The sequence below is a fragment of the Acinonyx jubatus genome, chromosome X, assembly GCF_027475565.1.
Source record: "Acinonyx jubatus isolate Ajub_Pintada_27869175 chromosome X, VMU_Ajub_asm_v1.0, whole genome shotgun sequence".
In the NCBI taxonomy this organism is placed as follows: domain Eukaryota; kingdom Metazoa; phylum Chordata; class Mammalia; order Carnivora; family Felidae; genus Acinonyx; species Acinonyx jubatus.
Genome location: NC_069389.1, coordinates 79733242 through 79751030, shown reverse-complemented (window position 1 = coordinate 79751030; position 17789 = coordinate 79733242).

The window sequence follows — 17789 nt, the reverse complement described above, 5'->3', positions numbered from 1 at the left end:
ACAGAATGAGAGAAGATATTTGCAAATGTCATATAGGATAAAATATTAGTATCAAAAATCTATAAAGAACTTACCAAACTCAACACCCAAAAAACAAATCATCCAGTGACGAAACGGGCAGAAGACATGAATAGACAGACAGTTTTTCAAAGAAGACAACCAGATAGCAAACAGACACATGAAAAGATGCTGAAAATCGCTTATCATCAGGGAAATACAAATCAAAACCACAATGAGATACCACCTCATACCTGTCAGAATGGCCAAAATTAACAACCCAGGAAATAACAGAAGTTTGTGAGAATGTGGAGAAAGGGGAACCCATTTGCACTGTTGGTGGGAATGAAAACTGGCGCTGCCACTCTAGAATACAGTATGGAGGTTAATCAAAACATTAAAAATAGAATTATCCTATGACCCACAATTGCACTACTACACTACTAGGAATTTATCCAAAGAATATAAGAGTGCTGAATCGTAGGGGCACATGCAACCCAATGTTTATAGCAGTGCTATCAACAATAGCCAAATTATGAGAAGAGCCCAAATGTCCATCGACTGATGAATGGATAAAGAAGATGTAGTGTGTGTGTGTGTGTGTGTGTGTGTGTGTGTGTGTGTGTGTATATATATATATATATATATATATATATATATATGTAATGGAATACTATTCAGCGATGAAAAAGAATGAAATCTGCCATTTGCAACAATGTGGATGTAACTAGAGGGTATTATATTAAATGAAATAAGTCAGGCAGAGAAAGACAGATATCACATGATTTCACTCTTATGTGGAATTTGAGAAACTTAACAGAAGACCATGGGAGAATGGAAGGAAAAAAATAGTTACAGAGAGGGAGGCAAACCATAAGAGACTCTTAAATACAGAGAACAAACCAAGGGCTGATAGGGGTGGGGAAAATCAGTGATGGGTGAAGGTGTGCACTTGCTGAGATAAGCACTAGGTGTTATATGTAAGTGATGAATCACTGTATTCTACTCCTGAAGCCAAGAGTATACTGTATGTTAACTAAGTTGTGAATAAAAAAAATCTCCAAGTATTTTAGGGTTTTGCAGTTATTTTTCTGTAATTCATTTCTAGTTTAATTCCATTATGATCTGAGAGCACAGTTTGAATCGTGTCTATTTTTTTTTTTAATTTTAAGGTGTGCTTTATGTCCCAGGATGTGTTCTATTTTGGTGAATGTTCCATGTGAGCTTGAAAAGAATGTGTATTCTGCTGTTTGGGATGAAGTATTTTTAAAATGTTAATTAAGTGCTTTTTATTGATAGTGCTGTTCAGTTCAAGTTGTTTTTTTATGGATTTTATACCTACTGAACCTGTCAATTACTTATAGGGGTATCAAGTCTCCAACTATAATAGTGGATTTGTCTCTTTTTCCTTGAAATTTTATCAGTTTTTGCCTCATGTATTTCTTCACTCTGTTGTTATGTGCACGTAGAGTAGGTATTGTTATGTCTTCCTTGAAAAAGTGAGCCTCTTATCATTATGTAATACCCACCCCCCTTTATTCTGTTAATGTTTCATGCTCTGAATTCTGCTTTGTCTGAAATTAATATAGTAACTCCAGCTATCATTTGTTTAATTCTATTTTTTAAATTTTTTATTATTCAATTATATTCTATTTTTATTCTATCCATGTCTTTATATTTAAAGTGTGTTTTAGACTACATGTAATTGAATCTTATTTTTTCTAACTGATCCTGGAAGTTTCTTCCAATTGGTTTATTTAGACCACTAACATCTAAAGTGATCATTGATATCATTGGATTAATATCTACATATTTGTTACTGTTTTCTATGTTGTCTTTTTCTTTGTTTTTCTCTTTTTCTGCCTTCTGCTTTAAATTTGTTTTAATGTTTATTTTTGAGAGAGACAGACAGACAGAGCGCGAGTGGGGGAGAGGCAGAGAGAGAGGGAGACACAGAATCCGAAGCAGGCTCCAGGCTCTGAGCTGTCAGCACAGAGCCCAATGCAGGGCTTGAAGCCATTAACCATGAGATCATGACCTGAGCCAAATTCAGACACTTAACTGATTGAACCACCCAGGTGCCCCATCTGCCTCCCGCTTTAAATTGTACATTTTATATCATTTTCTCTCTTCGCTTAGTATATCAATGATAGTTCTGTTTTTACTTTTAGTGGTTGCCCTAGTGTTTGCAATATACATTTACAGTGTATCCAATTTCACTTTCAAATAATACAACTACTTCACAGGTAGTGCATGTATTTTCAATTCCTCCCTCTTACCCCTATAACATTGCTGTCATTCATTTCACTTGTCCATAGGCTGTAATAACCACACACACTATTGATATTATTTTGAACAGTCTGCTATCTGTTAAATCAATTAAGAATAAAAAGAATAGTTCACTTTACCTTAGTTTATTCCTTTTCTAATAATACTTTTTAAATTATATATATTTCAATTAGATAATATACAGAGAAATATTGGCTTCAGAAGTAGAATTCAGTGATTCATCACTTGCATAAAACACCCGGTGCTCATCATAACTGGTGCGCTTCTTCATACCCATCACCTACGTAGCCCATCTCCTCCCAGCACCACCTCCCTCCAGCAACCTTCAGTTTGTTCTCTATCATTAAGAGTCTCTTGTGGTTTGTTTCCCTTTCTTCTCTCCCCCCTCTTCCCATATGTTCATCTGACTTGTTTCTTAAATTCCATGTATGAGTGAAATCATATGGTATTTGTCTTAATCTAATTGACATATTTCACTTAGTGTAATACATTCTAGCTCCACCCACATCATTGAAAACAGCAAGATTTCACTTTTTTGATGATTAAGTAATATTGCATTGTGTATGTGTGTATGTATGTATATATATATATCACATTTTCTTTATCCATTCAACAGTGTACATTTGGGCACTTTCCATAGTTTGGCTATTGTTGATAATGCTGCTATAAACATTGGGGTGCATGTACCTCTTTGAATCTGCTTTTTTGTACCCTTTGGCTAAATACCTAATAGTGCAATTGCTGGATACTAGGGTAGTTCTACTTTTAGTTTTTTAAGGAAACTCCGTACTGTTTTCCAGTGTGGCTGCACGAGTTTGCATTCCCACCAACAGTGCAAGACGGTTCCCCTTTTTCCTCATCCTAATACCTGTTGTTTCTTGTGTTGTTAATTTTAGCTATTCTGACAGGTGTGAGATGGTATCTCAATGTGGTTTTTATTTGTATTTCCCTGATGATAAGCGATGTTGAGCATCTTTTCATATGTATGTTAGCCATCTGGATGTCTTTGGAAAAGCATCTGTCTTCTCATTTCTTAACTCCATTGTTTGTTTTCTGGGTGTTGAGTTTGATAAGTTCTTTACAGCTTTTGGATACTAAACGTTTTTCAGATATGTCTTTTGCAAATATCTTTTCCCATTCCATCGGTTGCCTTTTAATTTTTTTTTTGATTGTTTCTTTTGCTGTGCAGGAGCTTTTTATCTTGATATATTCAATATTTCATGTTTGTTTTTGTTTTCCTTGCTTTCAGTGATGTGTCTAGTAAGAAGTTGCTCTGCTGAGGTCAAAGAGGTTGCTGCCTGTTTTCTCCTCAAGGATTTTGATGGTTTCCTGTCTTAAATTTAGGTCTTTCATCCATTTTGAATTTATTTTTCTGGATGGTGTAGGAAAGTGGTTCAGTTTCATTCTTCTGCATGTTGCTGCCCAGTTTTCCCAACACCATTTGCTGAAGAGACTATTTTTCTTCCATTGGATATTCTTTCCTGCTTTGCTGAAGATAAGTTGACCATATAGTTGTGGGTCCATTTCTGGGTTTTCTATTTTGTTCCATTGATCTATGTGTCTGTTTTTGTGTCAGTACCATAATGTCTTGATGGTGACAGCTTTGTTCTATAGCTTGAAACTTGGCCATTTGCAATGTCGTGGATGGAGCCAGAAGGTATTATGCTAAGCAAGATAAGTCAAATAGAGAAAGACAAATACCATATGGTTTCACTCATATGTGGAATTTGAGAAACAAACAGCTGAACATATGTGAAGGAGGGGAGGAGGAGACAGGGAAACAAACCACAGGAGACTCTTAATGATAGAGAATACACTGAGGGTTGATGGAGGAAGGTGGGTGGGGGATGGGCTAGATGGGTGATGGGATTAAGAAAGCACATGTAATGAGCACTGGGTGTTGTATGTAAGTGATGAATCACTGAATTCTACTCCTGAAACCAATATTTCACTGTATGTTGGATAACTAAAATTTAAATTAAAAAAAATTCCTGATCTGATAAGTCCAAAATTTCTACCGTATCTAAATCTGGTTCTGATACTTGCTCTGTCTTTTGATGCAGTGGATTTTTGTTTTTGTTTTTGTTTTGTTTTGTTTTTTGTTTTTTGGCTTTTGGTATGCCTTGAAACTGACAGACAATATGGGCTAAGGAAACTGACATAAATAGGCCTTTGGTGTGAGGTTTTATGTTTATATGGATAGAAGTTAGACTGTGTATACTGTTTGCAGTTGCTGTGTATGTCAGAGGCTAAATTTTCTTCTGATGTCCTTGTTTTTATCTCCCCTGTTACCTTTGTGTTTCCTTAGAGACTTTTTTTTAACAAATATGAGGTTGGGAAGGCATGTTTGTACTGTATGTGATACAAATGATGCACTTACAAGGATATAACATTTAGTTTTTATCTTAATTTTTTAAATATTTTAATGTAAGTTCTATGCCCAATATGGGTCTTGAACTCACTACTCCAAGATCAAGAGTCCCATGCTCTACTGACTGAGCCAGCCAGGCATCCTTTTTATCTTAATATTTAAAGAGAAATATGCAAACATGATTGTCCATGTTTCTAAAATTTTATTCCATGGAACAATAGGTCAGCCAGATGTTAATGGGTGTTCCACTTTTAACATCATCTAATGAAACTGGGAAATGTTGTTATAGAAGGCCCTGAAATATTTTGATTGAAGTGATGCAAAGGACTTATGAATAGAAATTAAAGGGGAAGGGAATTTTTTTTTTCAGGACTAAAACAAAATTGATGGGAGAACAAGTAGCTGTAAGTAGGAGGGTTATTATAATTTGAATATACTACAGCTGCTTTACCTCCATAAAGTCAGAAATTGCATCAAAAGGGGGCGCCTGGGTGGCTCAGTCAGTTAAGCGTCCGACTGCAGCTCAGGTCATGATCTCACAGTCTGTGAGTTCAAGCCCCGCGTCAGGCTCTGTGCTGACAGCTCAGAGCCTGGAGCTGGATTCAGATTCTGTGTCTCCCTCTCTCTCTGCCCCTCCCCTGCTCATGCTCTGTCTCTCTCTGTCTCAAAAATAAATAAAAACTTAAAAAAAAAAGAAATTGCATCAAAAGAAAGATGGATTATCAACTGATGAATGGATAAAGAAATTGTGGCTTATATACACAATGGAATACTACTTGGCAATGAGAAGGAATGAAATATGGCCTTTTATAGCAACGTGGATGGAACTGGGGAGTGTTATGCTAAGTGAAATAAGTTATACAGAGAAAGATACCATATGTTTTCACTCTTATGTGGATCCTGAGAAACTTAACAGAAGACCTTGGGGGAGGGGAAGGAAAAATAAAAGTTAGAGAGGAAGGGAGCCAAACCATAAGAGACTCTTAAAAACTGAGAATAAACTGAGGGTTTATGAGGGGAGGGAGGGAGGGGAAAGTGGGTGATGGACACTGAAGAGAGCACCTGTTGGGATGAGCACTGGGTGTTGTATGGAAACCAATTTGACAATAAGTTTCATAATAAAAAAAAAGAAAGATGGATTAGAAATGGACTTCCTGATGAGGGTGTGAGAGGAAAATATTAAATTATTATTTTGAGAGCATCTAATATTCAACTTTGGACACAATATAGGAAAAACAGAAAACCATTTAAAGATGCTTTATGTGTCTTGCTTCTTAGAGCTGTGAGGCATGTGACCCTTTGAATTTCTTTCTCACTCCAGAATTCCATGAAGCTAGGACTGTGGATCCAAGGATGACTTTAGATATTTTTTTTTCTTAAATAAGGCCTGGGATATACACTTTCTTTAGTTTTAATCTGCTGTTACTATACATGAGCCCTATTGAAAGGTGTGGGGGAAATGGGAAGCGTTCTATGGTTCTATTATTAGGTTTAAGTGTTTTAGTGAGCCTGGTTGTGATCTTTATAAGTGCTTCTCAGATTTTGTTTTTACATTTTAGGTGAGACAGGAAGTTTACAGTGGGCAAGATTTGTGTATTTTCCTCTCGTCTGTGACCTCACAAGCATTTTGTACCTTTTTTCCTCCCAAGGTAAGACAGGAATGTTAGATGGGGCTGGAATTGAAAAAAATGCCGTTCCCCACGTGAAGTAATGCTCTTCTAGACTTTTACCATTCATAGTAGGTAGTTATGGAGAATGCTGTGAGTACATTTCAGAATGGTTACTCTTCCTTTCCTTCTGCTGTATCTGTGAGGGAGTGCTTCTTGGCTCTTCACCATGAGAATTGAATGGTTTCTCTGAAGGTGAAATCAACAAAAGCCTAACTAACACTATGACACACAGAATATCTCACCCTTCTGCTGGTCCACACTCAGCTTTTAGTAATTTATCAAAATTACCATTTTAAGCATTCCTACCAGTTTATGGCTCCTGTGGATTCTACTTCAGGGGAGCAAATCTCAACTGTGATTTTGAATTTGTCTGTTTTTCCAGATATTGTGGTGGTGATGGTTTAACCTATGAACTTGGTGTTTTGATGAGTCCCAGAAAATCCATGTAGTTTTAGTTTGTTCAGCTTTACTTGTTATAAGTTTGGGAGTGATGACTTCCAAGCTCTTTATATATTGCAACTGAAACAAAAATTCCAGATACAGTATTTTTAAATTTATGCTATTTGAAGATAAAGTGAGTGTTATATTTTCTTAAGTATCCACAGGTTTTCAAGGTCTGTACCAAATATTCTAGAATTCACTCAGGTGACCATGCTTAGTGAAAGAGAGCAAAAACTATAACTGGACTGAAACAAATAAAAGTATATAAGTGAAATGTGCCATTTAGCAACAGAAATTTGCCACAAGGATGTTTATCACAGAATTGTTGGGGCACCTGGGTGGATCAGTTACTTAAGTGCTCAGGTCATGATTTCACAGTTTGTGATTTTGAGCACCACATCAGGCTCACTGCCATCAGCACAGAACCCACTTCAGATCCTATTTCCCCCTTTCTCTCCGTCTCTCTCCCTCTCATTCACTCTCTCTCACTCTCTCAAAATAAAGAAAAAATTTTTTTAAAAAAAGAACTGTTTATAATAGGTAAATAGATATAACCTAAACACATGGGTATAAGAAATTTCTTAATTATGACAAGCTCAGAAGATAGAATGCTATGCCAACAATAAATGGAAGTGTCTGTTTCAGAAACATCTTGTCAGCATTGGCTGTTATCCCACTTTTATTTTTGTCAATATTCCAGGTAAAAACTGGAATCCTATTATTTTGATTTGGATTTCTACAATTGTGCATGAACATATCAGTCAGATCATCCTACATTATGTAGCAGTAACAAATAACTCCCAAATCTCAGTAACTTAAAACAACAAAAATAGATTTCTTTTTATTTTATTTTTTATTTTTAAAAATTTACATCCAAATTAGTTACCATATAGTGCAACAATGATTTCAGGAATAGATTTCTTAGTGCCCCTTACCCAAAAAATAGATTTCTTGTTCACACTACATATCCAACACATGTTGGTTGGGGGCTCTGCTAGGCTTAGAAAGACCAAAGTGTGAGATTCCCCTTTCTCCACATCCTTGCCAACACCTGGAAAACAGTATGGAGTTTCCTCAAAAAGTTAACAATAGGACTATCCTAAGACCTAGCAACTAAACTACTAGGTATTTACCCAAAGAATACAAAAATACTAATTCGAAGGAATAAATGCACCCTAATGTTTACAGCAGCATTATCTACAATAGCCAAATTATGGAAAGAGCCCAGATATCCATCAACTGATGAATGGATAAAGATGTGATATATATATATATATATATATATATATATATATATATATATATATATATATATAAAATTACTTAGCTATAAAGAAGAATGAAATCTTGCCACTTGAAAGGACATGGATGGAGCTAGTATTATACTAAGTATATACTAAGTATATATTATACTAAGTATATACTAAGCAAAATAAGTCAGTCAGAGAAAGACAAATACCACATGATTTCACTCATATGTGGAATTTAGGAAACAAAGCAGGGGCACCTTGGGTGGCTTCATTGGTTGAGTGCCTGACTCTTTGATTTTGGCTCAGGTCATGATCCCAGGGTCGTGAGATTGAGCCCCATGTCAGGCTCAGTACTGAGTGTGGAGTCTGCTTAAGACTCTCTCTCTCTGCCCCTCTCTCCCGCTCATAGCCTTTCTCTCTAAAAATAATAATAAAAAGAACAAAGGCAAATGATCATAGGGGGGAAAAAGAGAGAGGCAAATGAAGAAATAGACCCATAACTGTAGAGAACAAACTGATGGTTACCAGAGGGGAGGTGGCTGGGTGGATGGGTTAAATAGGTGATGAGGGTAAAGGAGTACACTTCTGATGAGCACCGGGTGTTGTATGGAAGTGTTGAATCACCATATTATGCACCTGAAACTATTATTATTATATGTTAACTAACTCTATTTAAATAAAAAACTTTAAAAAATAAACTGATGAAATAGTCACTATATATAACATTACTTATTACCATGGAATAGGCAGACAGATCATGAGAAATCATACAGTGGCTATTAAAAGTTTCCCCCCCAGAATTGACAAAAATCTTTCTGTTCCACTTTACTGGTTAAAGCAAGGTATGTGGCCATAGCTGTATTTAAAAGGAGTGGGAAGTGCAAGCCTGTGTTTGGAAAATTAAACAGCAGGAAATCTTGGTGAACAACACTGATAACTAAAAAGGGTCTCAAATCTTGCCATTGAGTACTTCAAATTCAGTTCATTTCCTATGAACTGAACTACTTACTATTTGCTTACTTACTTATCCATTGGGTTTTTCACTCCATTGGTTTGTAACATTTCTTTGCAAATTCTGAAAACTAGTCTATAAATTGCATCTATCTTCTAACTAGTGTTTCCATTATATGCTGTATTTTCACTTGTTTATAGTATTTTGCAACAGCTTTATTGAGATACAATTCTTACGCCACACAATTCACCAGTTTAAGGTGTAAACTCAAAAACTTTTAATATATTAAGAGTAGTGAATTCATCATCAAAATCAACTTTGTAACATTTTCATTACCCCAAGAATATATCCTTCAGCTCTTAGCTGTCAGACTCCATTGCCCCTACTCCCAAACCAGAGTCCACAACTAGTCTACTTTGTGTTCTGGATGGTTCATATAAATGGAATCATATAATAGTTATTTGCTGCTGGCTTCTCTCACTTATCATGTTGTAACATGATCAGTACTTCATTGTTTTGCTGCTAAAAATTATTCCACTGTAGGAATATGCCACATTTTATTTAATTTTAATTGATGGGCATTTTGGTTGTTTCCACTTATTGTCTACTATGACCAATGCTGCTACAAACATCTGTGCACAGTTTGCATGGATATATGCATCCATTTCCATTTCTTTTGGATGTATATCTAAGAGTAGAATTGCTGGAACATATGGTCACCATTTGAAGAAATATCAGACTGCTTACCAAAACAACTGCACCATTTTACATTTCCACTAGTAATGTATGAGGATTCCAATATCTCTATATCCTTGCCAGTACTTACTATTATGTCTTCACATCCTAGTGGATGTGAAGCAGCATCTACTTATGTTTTTTTTATTTGCTTTTTCCTGGTGGCTGATGATATTGAGCCTCTTTTAATGCAATATCCTCCTTGGAGAAACATCTATCTGCATCCTTTGACCATTTTATCATTAGGTTAATTATCTTTTTATTTTTTAGTTGTCCTTATATTATTATGTTGGGACATTTTTTTATGTATTCTAGATTCAAGCCCCTTACCAAATATATGATTTGCAAAATGTTTACTCATTCTGTGGGTTCACTTTTCACTTACTTGATCGTATCTTTTGAAGCACAAAATGTTTTAATTTTGATTATGTCCAGTTTGCCTATTCTTTCTTTTGTTGTGTTTGTGATATTATATGTGAGAAACTATTGCCTAACCCAAGGTAACATATAATTGTACCTATTTTTTCCTCTAAGAGTTTTATAGTTTTAGGTCTTATATTTAAGTTTTTGATCAATTTCAAGTTTTTAAATATTGTGTGACATAAGGATACAAATTAACTCTTTTTCATGTGTCTAACCAGTTTTCCCAACACCATTTGTTGAAAAGACAATTCTCACCCCACTGTATGGTCCTCTCACCATTGTCAAAACTCAGTAAATGTGAAGACTTTTTTCTGAAGTTTCAATTCTATTTGATGTGTGTGTGTGTGTGTGTGTGTGTGTGTGTGTGTCACAGGCAGTCTTGATTGCTGTAGCTTTGTAGTAAGTACCAAAATCCAATAGTGTGAGTCTTCCAACTTTGTTCTATTTAAGGTTTGTTTTGGAAATTCTGGATCCCTTGAATTTTCATATGAACTTTGAAGCAACTTGTGAGTTCCTGGGGGAAAAAAAAGGAGGCTGTAATTTGGTAAGGATTTCATTGACTCTGTAGATCAATTTGGCTAGTATTTTTTAACGTTTATTTATTTTGAGAGAAAGAATGAGCGCATGTGAGTGGGGGGAGGGGCAGAGAGAGAGAGAGAGAGAGAGAGAGAGAATCCCAAGCAGGGATGCTCCATATGGAGCCTGATGCAGGGCTCAATCCCATGAACCATAAGATCATGACCTGAGTCAAAATCAAGAGTTGGATGCTCAATGAACTGAGCTACCCAGGCATCCCTGGTTAGTACTGTTACCTTAAAAATTTTGAGTTTTCCCATCCATGAACATAGGGTATCTTTCCATGTGTTTAGGTCTTTTTAAATTCCTTTCAATATTTTGTATTTTCAGTGTATAAATTTTACACTTATTTTTGGCTTAAAAATTTTTTTCTGATGCTTTTATATAGTTGTTTTTAAAATTTTTTGTTGATTTGCTCATTACTACTGTATAGAAATACAAATGATTTTTGCATATTTGTATTTTATCATGAAAATTTGCTGAACTTACTAGTTTTAATAGATTTTTTTAGTAGATTTCTTAGAATTTTCTATATATAAGATTAATTCACCGGCAAATGTTAATGGTATTATGAATCATGTTTGATATTGATTTATTTTTTAAACATTATTTTTTAATGTTTATTTTGAGAGAGAGACAGAGAGACAGAGAGACAGAGGGAGAGAGAGAGAGAGAGAGAGAGAGAGAGAGAGAGAGAGAGAGAAAGAATCCCAAACCAACTCTGCAGTGAGAGCCTGATGTGGGGCTCGATCCCACAAACCATGAGATCATTATCTGAGCTGAAATCAAGAGTCAGATGCTTAACCAACTGAGCCACTAGGCACCCCTGAATCATGTTAACATTATCATTCAGCTTTATCAAACTTTTTTTCAAATGTACCCACTGATTTCTATCTAACCTGCAATGCAATTTTCTCTCACCAAGAATATAGGTTAAGAAAATTCTCTAATATATTCTCCTAGTACTTTTATATTTCAAAATTTGCATTTAAATCTTTGAACCAATTACAGTTTATTTTGGGGGAATACATTTTGTTATTTTTTCCCAAATAGGTCACACTTGACCAAATGCCATTAACTTATTATGGTAAAATATACATACATAATATTTATCACGTTAACCATTATTAGGTGTATATTTCAGTTGCATTAAATACATTCACAATGGTTTATAACCATCACTACTATTTATACCAAAGCATTCTCATCATTCACAACAAAAACACTATGCCCAATAAACAATAATTCCCCTTTTCCTCCTCCCCTAAGCCCCTACTACTACTACTAACTACTATTTTACTTTATGTCTCCATAAATTTGCCCATTCTAGGTACCTCACACAAGTGGAAATATGTATTTGCACTTTTGTGCCTGCCTTACCAATAAGCATAATTTCTTAACGTCAATCTATGGTGTAGTATATATCAGAATTTCATTCCTTCTTGTGGCTAATTAAAATTCTCATTGAATGTATTTATCAAATATTGTGTACCCATTCATCTGCCAATGAACACTTAGGTTGTTTACATCTTTTAGCTATTGTGAATAATAGTGCAAAAACACTGATATAGACATATCTATTTAAGTAAGTCCTTCCAATTACTTTGGGTATATAGCTAGGTGTGAAATTGCTGGGTCATATGGTAGTTCTATCTGTAACCATGTAAGAAGCTGCCAATCTGTTTTCCACACTGACCACACTATTTTACATTCCCACCAGCAATGTACAAGGGCTCTAGTTTCTCCACATCCTTGCTAACACTTGCTATGTTCCATGTTCATTTATTGGAAGAACAAACACTGTTAAAATGTCTGTAGTACCCAAAGCAATCAACATGTTTAATGCAATCTCTATCAAAATATCACCAGTATTTTCCTTTCTTTAAAACATTATAGTTTTCCTAGTAGGTATAAAATGGTTTTTCATTGTGGTTTTGATTTGCATTTTACTAATGCCTGAAAATGTTAAACATCTTTTCATGTGCTTATTAACCATTTGTATACCTTCTTGGGAGAAATGTCTACTTAAGTCCTTTACCCGTTCTTAATTGGGTTATTTAATTTCTTGTTATTTAGTTTTAGGCATTCTTTACATGTTCTGGATATTAATCACTTTTCAAATATATCAATTCCAAATATTTTCTCCCATTCATGTTATCTGTTCACTTCTTTGATAGTATATTCTGATGTACAAAGGTTGTTAATTTTGATGAAGTCCAATTTATCTATTTTTGTTGTTGTCTGTGCAGTTTGATGTCATGTCCATGAAATCATCATCAAATTCAATGCCATGAAGTTTTCCTCAAATGTTTTATGAGAGTTTTATAGTTTTTTTTTTTAAGAGAGTTTTACCTTATAGTTTTATCTCTTTTTTTTTTTAACGTTTATTTATCTTTGAGACAGAGAGAGACAGAGCATGAATGGGGGAGGGTCAGAGAGAGGGAGACACAGAATCTGAAACAGGCTCCAGGCTCTGAGCTGTCAGCACAGAGCCTGACGTGGGGCTCGACCTCACGGACTGCGAGATCATGACCTGAGCTGAAGTCAGCCGCTTAACCGACTGAACCACCCAGGCGCCCCTAGTTTTATCTCTTAAATTAGGTCATGAATTCATCTTGAGTTATTTTTTGTATATGGTGTAAGATAAGGGTCCAACTTCTGTCTTTTGCATATGGATATTCAGTTTCCCTGCATCATTTATTGAAGACTGTCTTTTCTCCATTGACAGGTCTGGCACCCTTGTTGAAAACCAACTGACTACTGATTTTTTGTTTACTTCTGGGGTCTCTCTACTTTATTCCACTGGCCTATGTATTCTTATGCAAGTACAATACTGTTTTAATTGCTGTAGCTTTGTATTAAGTTTTGAAGTTGAGAAGTGTGAATCCTCCAACTTAACTTTTTTTCTTTTTCAAGACTTTTATGATTATTAAGAACCCATTCCAATTCTGTATAAATTTGAGGATCAGGTTTTCCATTTCTGTGAAGAAGGCTGAATTTTTGTTGCATTGAATTTGTAGATCATTTTGGATACTGTTGACATCTTAACAATGCTAAGTCTTTGTAACCACGGACATACAGTGTCTTTCCATTTATTTAAGCCTTCTAAAATTTCTTTCAGAAATATTTTATAGCTTTCAGCATACAAATCTTTCACCTCTCTGGTTAGATATACTGTAAAATATTTAATTATTTTAGATGCTATTGTAAATGTAATTGCTTTCTTATTTCCTTTTGGATAGTTTATTCCTGTTGTATAGAAACACAAATGAATTTTTAGTGTTGTCCTTGTGCCCTGCAACTTTGCTAAATTGGATTATTAGCTCTAATGGCTGTCTTTTGGATTATTTGTGTCTATATGTATTAAAAAAAAATCATACCAGCAGTAAATACAGATAATACTACTTTTTTCTTTCCAATTAGTATGTTTATTTTTATTTTTATTTTTTCTTATAGAATAGCTCTGGATAGAACTTCTATTACAATGGCGAATAGCAGCAATAAAATTTGGCAGTCTTATCTTGTTCTTGATCTTAGAGGAAACCTAAGTCTTTCACCACCAAGTACCATGTTAGCTGTGGAATTTTCACAACTACCTGTTATCAGGAATTTTCTATTTCTAGGTTTCTGAGTTTTTATTATTAAAGGGTACTGGATTTTGTCAAATGATTTTTCTTTGTCAACTGAGATAATAATGTTTTCTTCTATTATTTCTATGAATGTAATGTATTAAATTGATTTTCTTATGTTGAAACATCCTTAAATTCCCAGGACAAATCCCATATAGTTATGCTGAAAAATCTGTTTAATATGTTGTTGGATTTTATTTGCTTTTGTGTTGAGGATATTTGTGTTATATTTATAAAATGTATTAGTTTTTATTTTTTCTTGTAATATCTTTATCTGAATTTGATATCAGGGTAGTGCTGGCCTCACAGAAAGAGTTTTAGAAAGCACTTCTCCAATTTCTTGGAAGAATTTGAGAATTCTTGGTGTTAATATTTCATCGAATACTTAATAGAATTCACTGGTGAAAGTATTTGCTCCAGGACTTTCTTTTTGGGAGACTTTTGATTACTGATTCAATCTTTGTTTTAGGTCTTTTGAGAATTTTTTATTATGGTAAAAATACATAACATAAAATTTAGCATCTTAACTATTTTCAAGTGTACAGTTCAGTAGGGTTAAATATATTCACATTATTGTGAAGAGATCTCCAGAAAATTTTCATCTTGCAAATCTGAAACTCTATACTGATTAAATAATTCCCCTCTCCCCCTCTCCCCAGCCCATGGAAACCACCATTCTACTTTCTGTAGCTATGACTTGACTACTTTAGATACATTATGTGGGCAGAATCATACATATTTATTTTTAATGTAACTGGCTAATTTTACTTAGCATAATGTCATCAATGTTACTTTTATGTTGAAGCATATGACAGGATTTCTCTCCTATTTAATGTTGAATAATATTCCATTGTATGCACACACACATTTTGTTTATCCATTCATCCTTCAGTAGACATTTTAATTGCTGCTACCTCTTGGTTATTGTGACTAGTGCTGCCATGAACATGAGCATGCAGATAGCTCTTCAAAACTTTGCTGTCAATTATTTCAGATATATACCCAGCAGTAAGATTGTTAGATAATATGGTCATTCTATTTTAAAATTTTTGAGGACCCTCCCTACTGTTTTCCACAATGGTTTCACTATTTCAATACCACTAACAGATCTTAAGTGCTCCAAATTTTCCATATCCTTGCCAAAACTTGTTGTTATCTGATTTTTATTTTATAATAGCCATCCTAATAGGTGTAAGGTAGTATCACATTGTGGTTTTGATTTACATTTTTCTGATGATTAGTAATGTGGACCATCTTTGCATGTGCTTGTTGGTCATTTGTATATCTTCTTTGGTGAAAAGTATATTCAAGTTCACTGCCCATTTTTAAATCAAGTTGTTTGACTTTTTGTTATTGAGTTACAGTTCTTTATAAATTCTAAACATTTATCTGGGAATGCAAGCTGGTGCAGCCACTTTGGAAAGCAGTATGGAATTCCTCAAAAAACTAAAAATAGAACTACCCTATGACCCAGCAATTGCACTACTAGGCATTTATCCAAGGGATACGGGTGTGCTGTTTTGAAGGGACACATGAACCCCCATGTTTATAGCAGCACTATCAACAACAACCAAAGTATGGAAAGAGCCCAAATGTCCATCGATGGATGAATGGATAAAGAAGGTGTGGTATATATATATATATATATATATATATATATATATATATATATATATACATACTATGGAGTATACTCGGCAATCAAAAATAATGAAATCTTGCCATTTGCAACTACACGGATGGAACTGGAGGGTATTATGCTAAGTGAAGTTAGTCAGTCAGAGAAAGACAAAAATCATATGACTTCAATAATATGAGGACTTTCAGAGACAAAACAGATGAACATAAGGGGAGGGAAACAAAAATAATGTAAAAACAGGGAGGGGGACAAAACAGAAGAGACTCATAAATACGGAGAATAAACTGAGGGTTACTGTAGGGGTTGTGGGAGGGGGGATGGGCTAAATGGGTAAGGGGCATTAAGGAATCTACTCCTGAAATCATTGTTTCACTACATGCTAATTTGGATGTACATTTTTAAAAATTAAAATAAAAAAGTTCTAAATATTTATCCATTATTAGGCACATAATAATTTTCAATTATCTTCTCCCCTTCATAGGGTACCTTTCATTCTGCTGATCATGCTCTTTGATTCACAAAAGTTTTTTAATGTTTGATGTAGTCCCATTTGTCTACTTTACCTTTTGTTCCTTGTACTTTTGGTGTTATATTGAAGAAATAATTGCCAAGTCCAATTTATAAAGATTTTTCCTTCTGTTTTATGTAAGAGTTCTATAATTTGGGTTCTTGCATTTAGGTCTTTAATCTATTTTGAGTTATTTTTTGTATATGGTACAAGAGAAGGGCCCCAATTTCTTTTGGATATAGATACCCAGCTTTCCCATCATCATATCTGGTTTTATGTTTGTTTGTTTTGTTTTGTATTTCTTTTTTGTATTTTCTTCCATTTGTATTGGTCTCTTTTTATTTCTTTTGGTAATCGCTTCCATAATTAAATACTTCCATTTGTAGGTGATGAAATGTGTAAGGAATCCACTTCAAATGTTGGCACAGCTATACTTATGGCCTTTCCCTTTACTTGAACTCAGAAGTAAGACTTTTTGTTCTTGTTTTTTATATTCCAGTCCCAGAAGTAGTTTTCACTGTAGAAATTATCTGCAGGCAGTCTTGTGCTTTCTAGCAATAGTCTACAACCAGGCTCTAGCTTCTCCAAGACACTACACAGGATGGATTTAAATATGTATTAAACTAAGAGGAATTCTTTCAAATGAGTTTAAATGCATTTCATTATTATAAACCTACATGACTTTCTTTTTTCTTAAAAACAATTCTTCTCTAAGTAAATCAAGGTCAAAATAAATGAAGAGCTCAAGATGACATCAATCCTATTTGTTTAAATCCCAGCGTTGTGTGGATGAAGAGCAGCAGCCAGTTATGACAACAGGCGATACATCCAAAGCAATAGCCAAATTCCTTAAAATTTTTCCATTTCTAAACCATCCTTAAAGAAAATCATATTTGTGGTTACACCATCCTCAAAATAGTCCAGCAGAGCAACCATGCCATCTGGATTCGTATTTTCACCAATAAAGAACTGGTAGTTTTTGAAATTAGCAAGGATAAGGATGGGTGATGGGTATTGAGGAGGGCACCTGTTGGGATGATCACTGGGTGTTGTATGGAAACCAATTTGACAATAAATTTCATATTTTAAAAATAAATAAATTAAAAATTAAAAAAAACTTAAAAAAAAGAAATTAGCAAGGATGTGCTTGATTTGTTCTGCGGCCCTTGTTATAAAAGGTTTTATTCTTTCTGGCCTCTGTTCTTCAAGTTTGCCTTTGTTGATTTCATGTAATCTTCAATCTACTTCTTGTAGGCTTCTTTTGTGAAGCTGTTTTCCTGAAAGTTATCTCTCACTGTGCTTTTGGTAC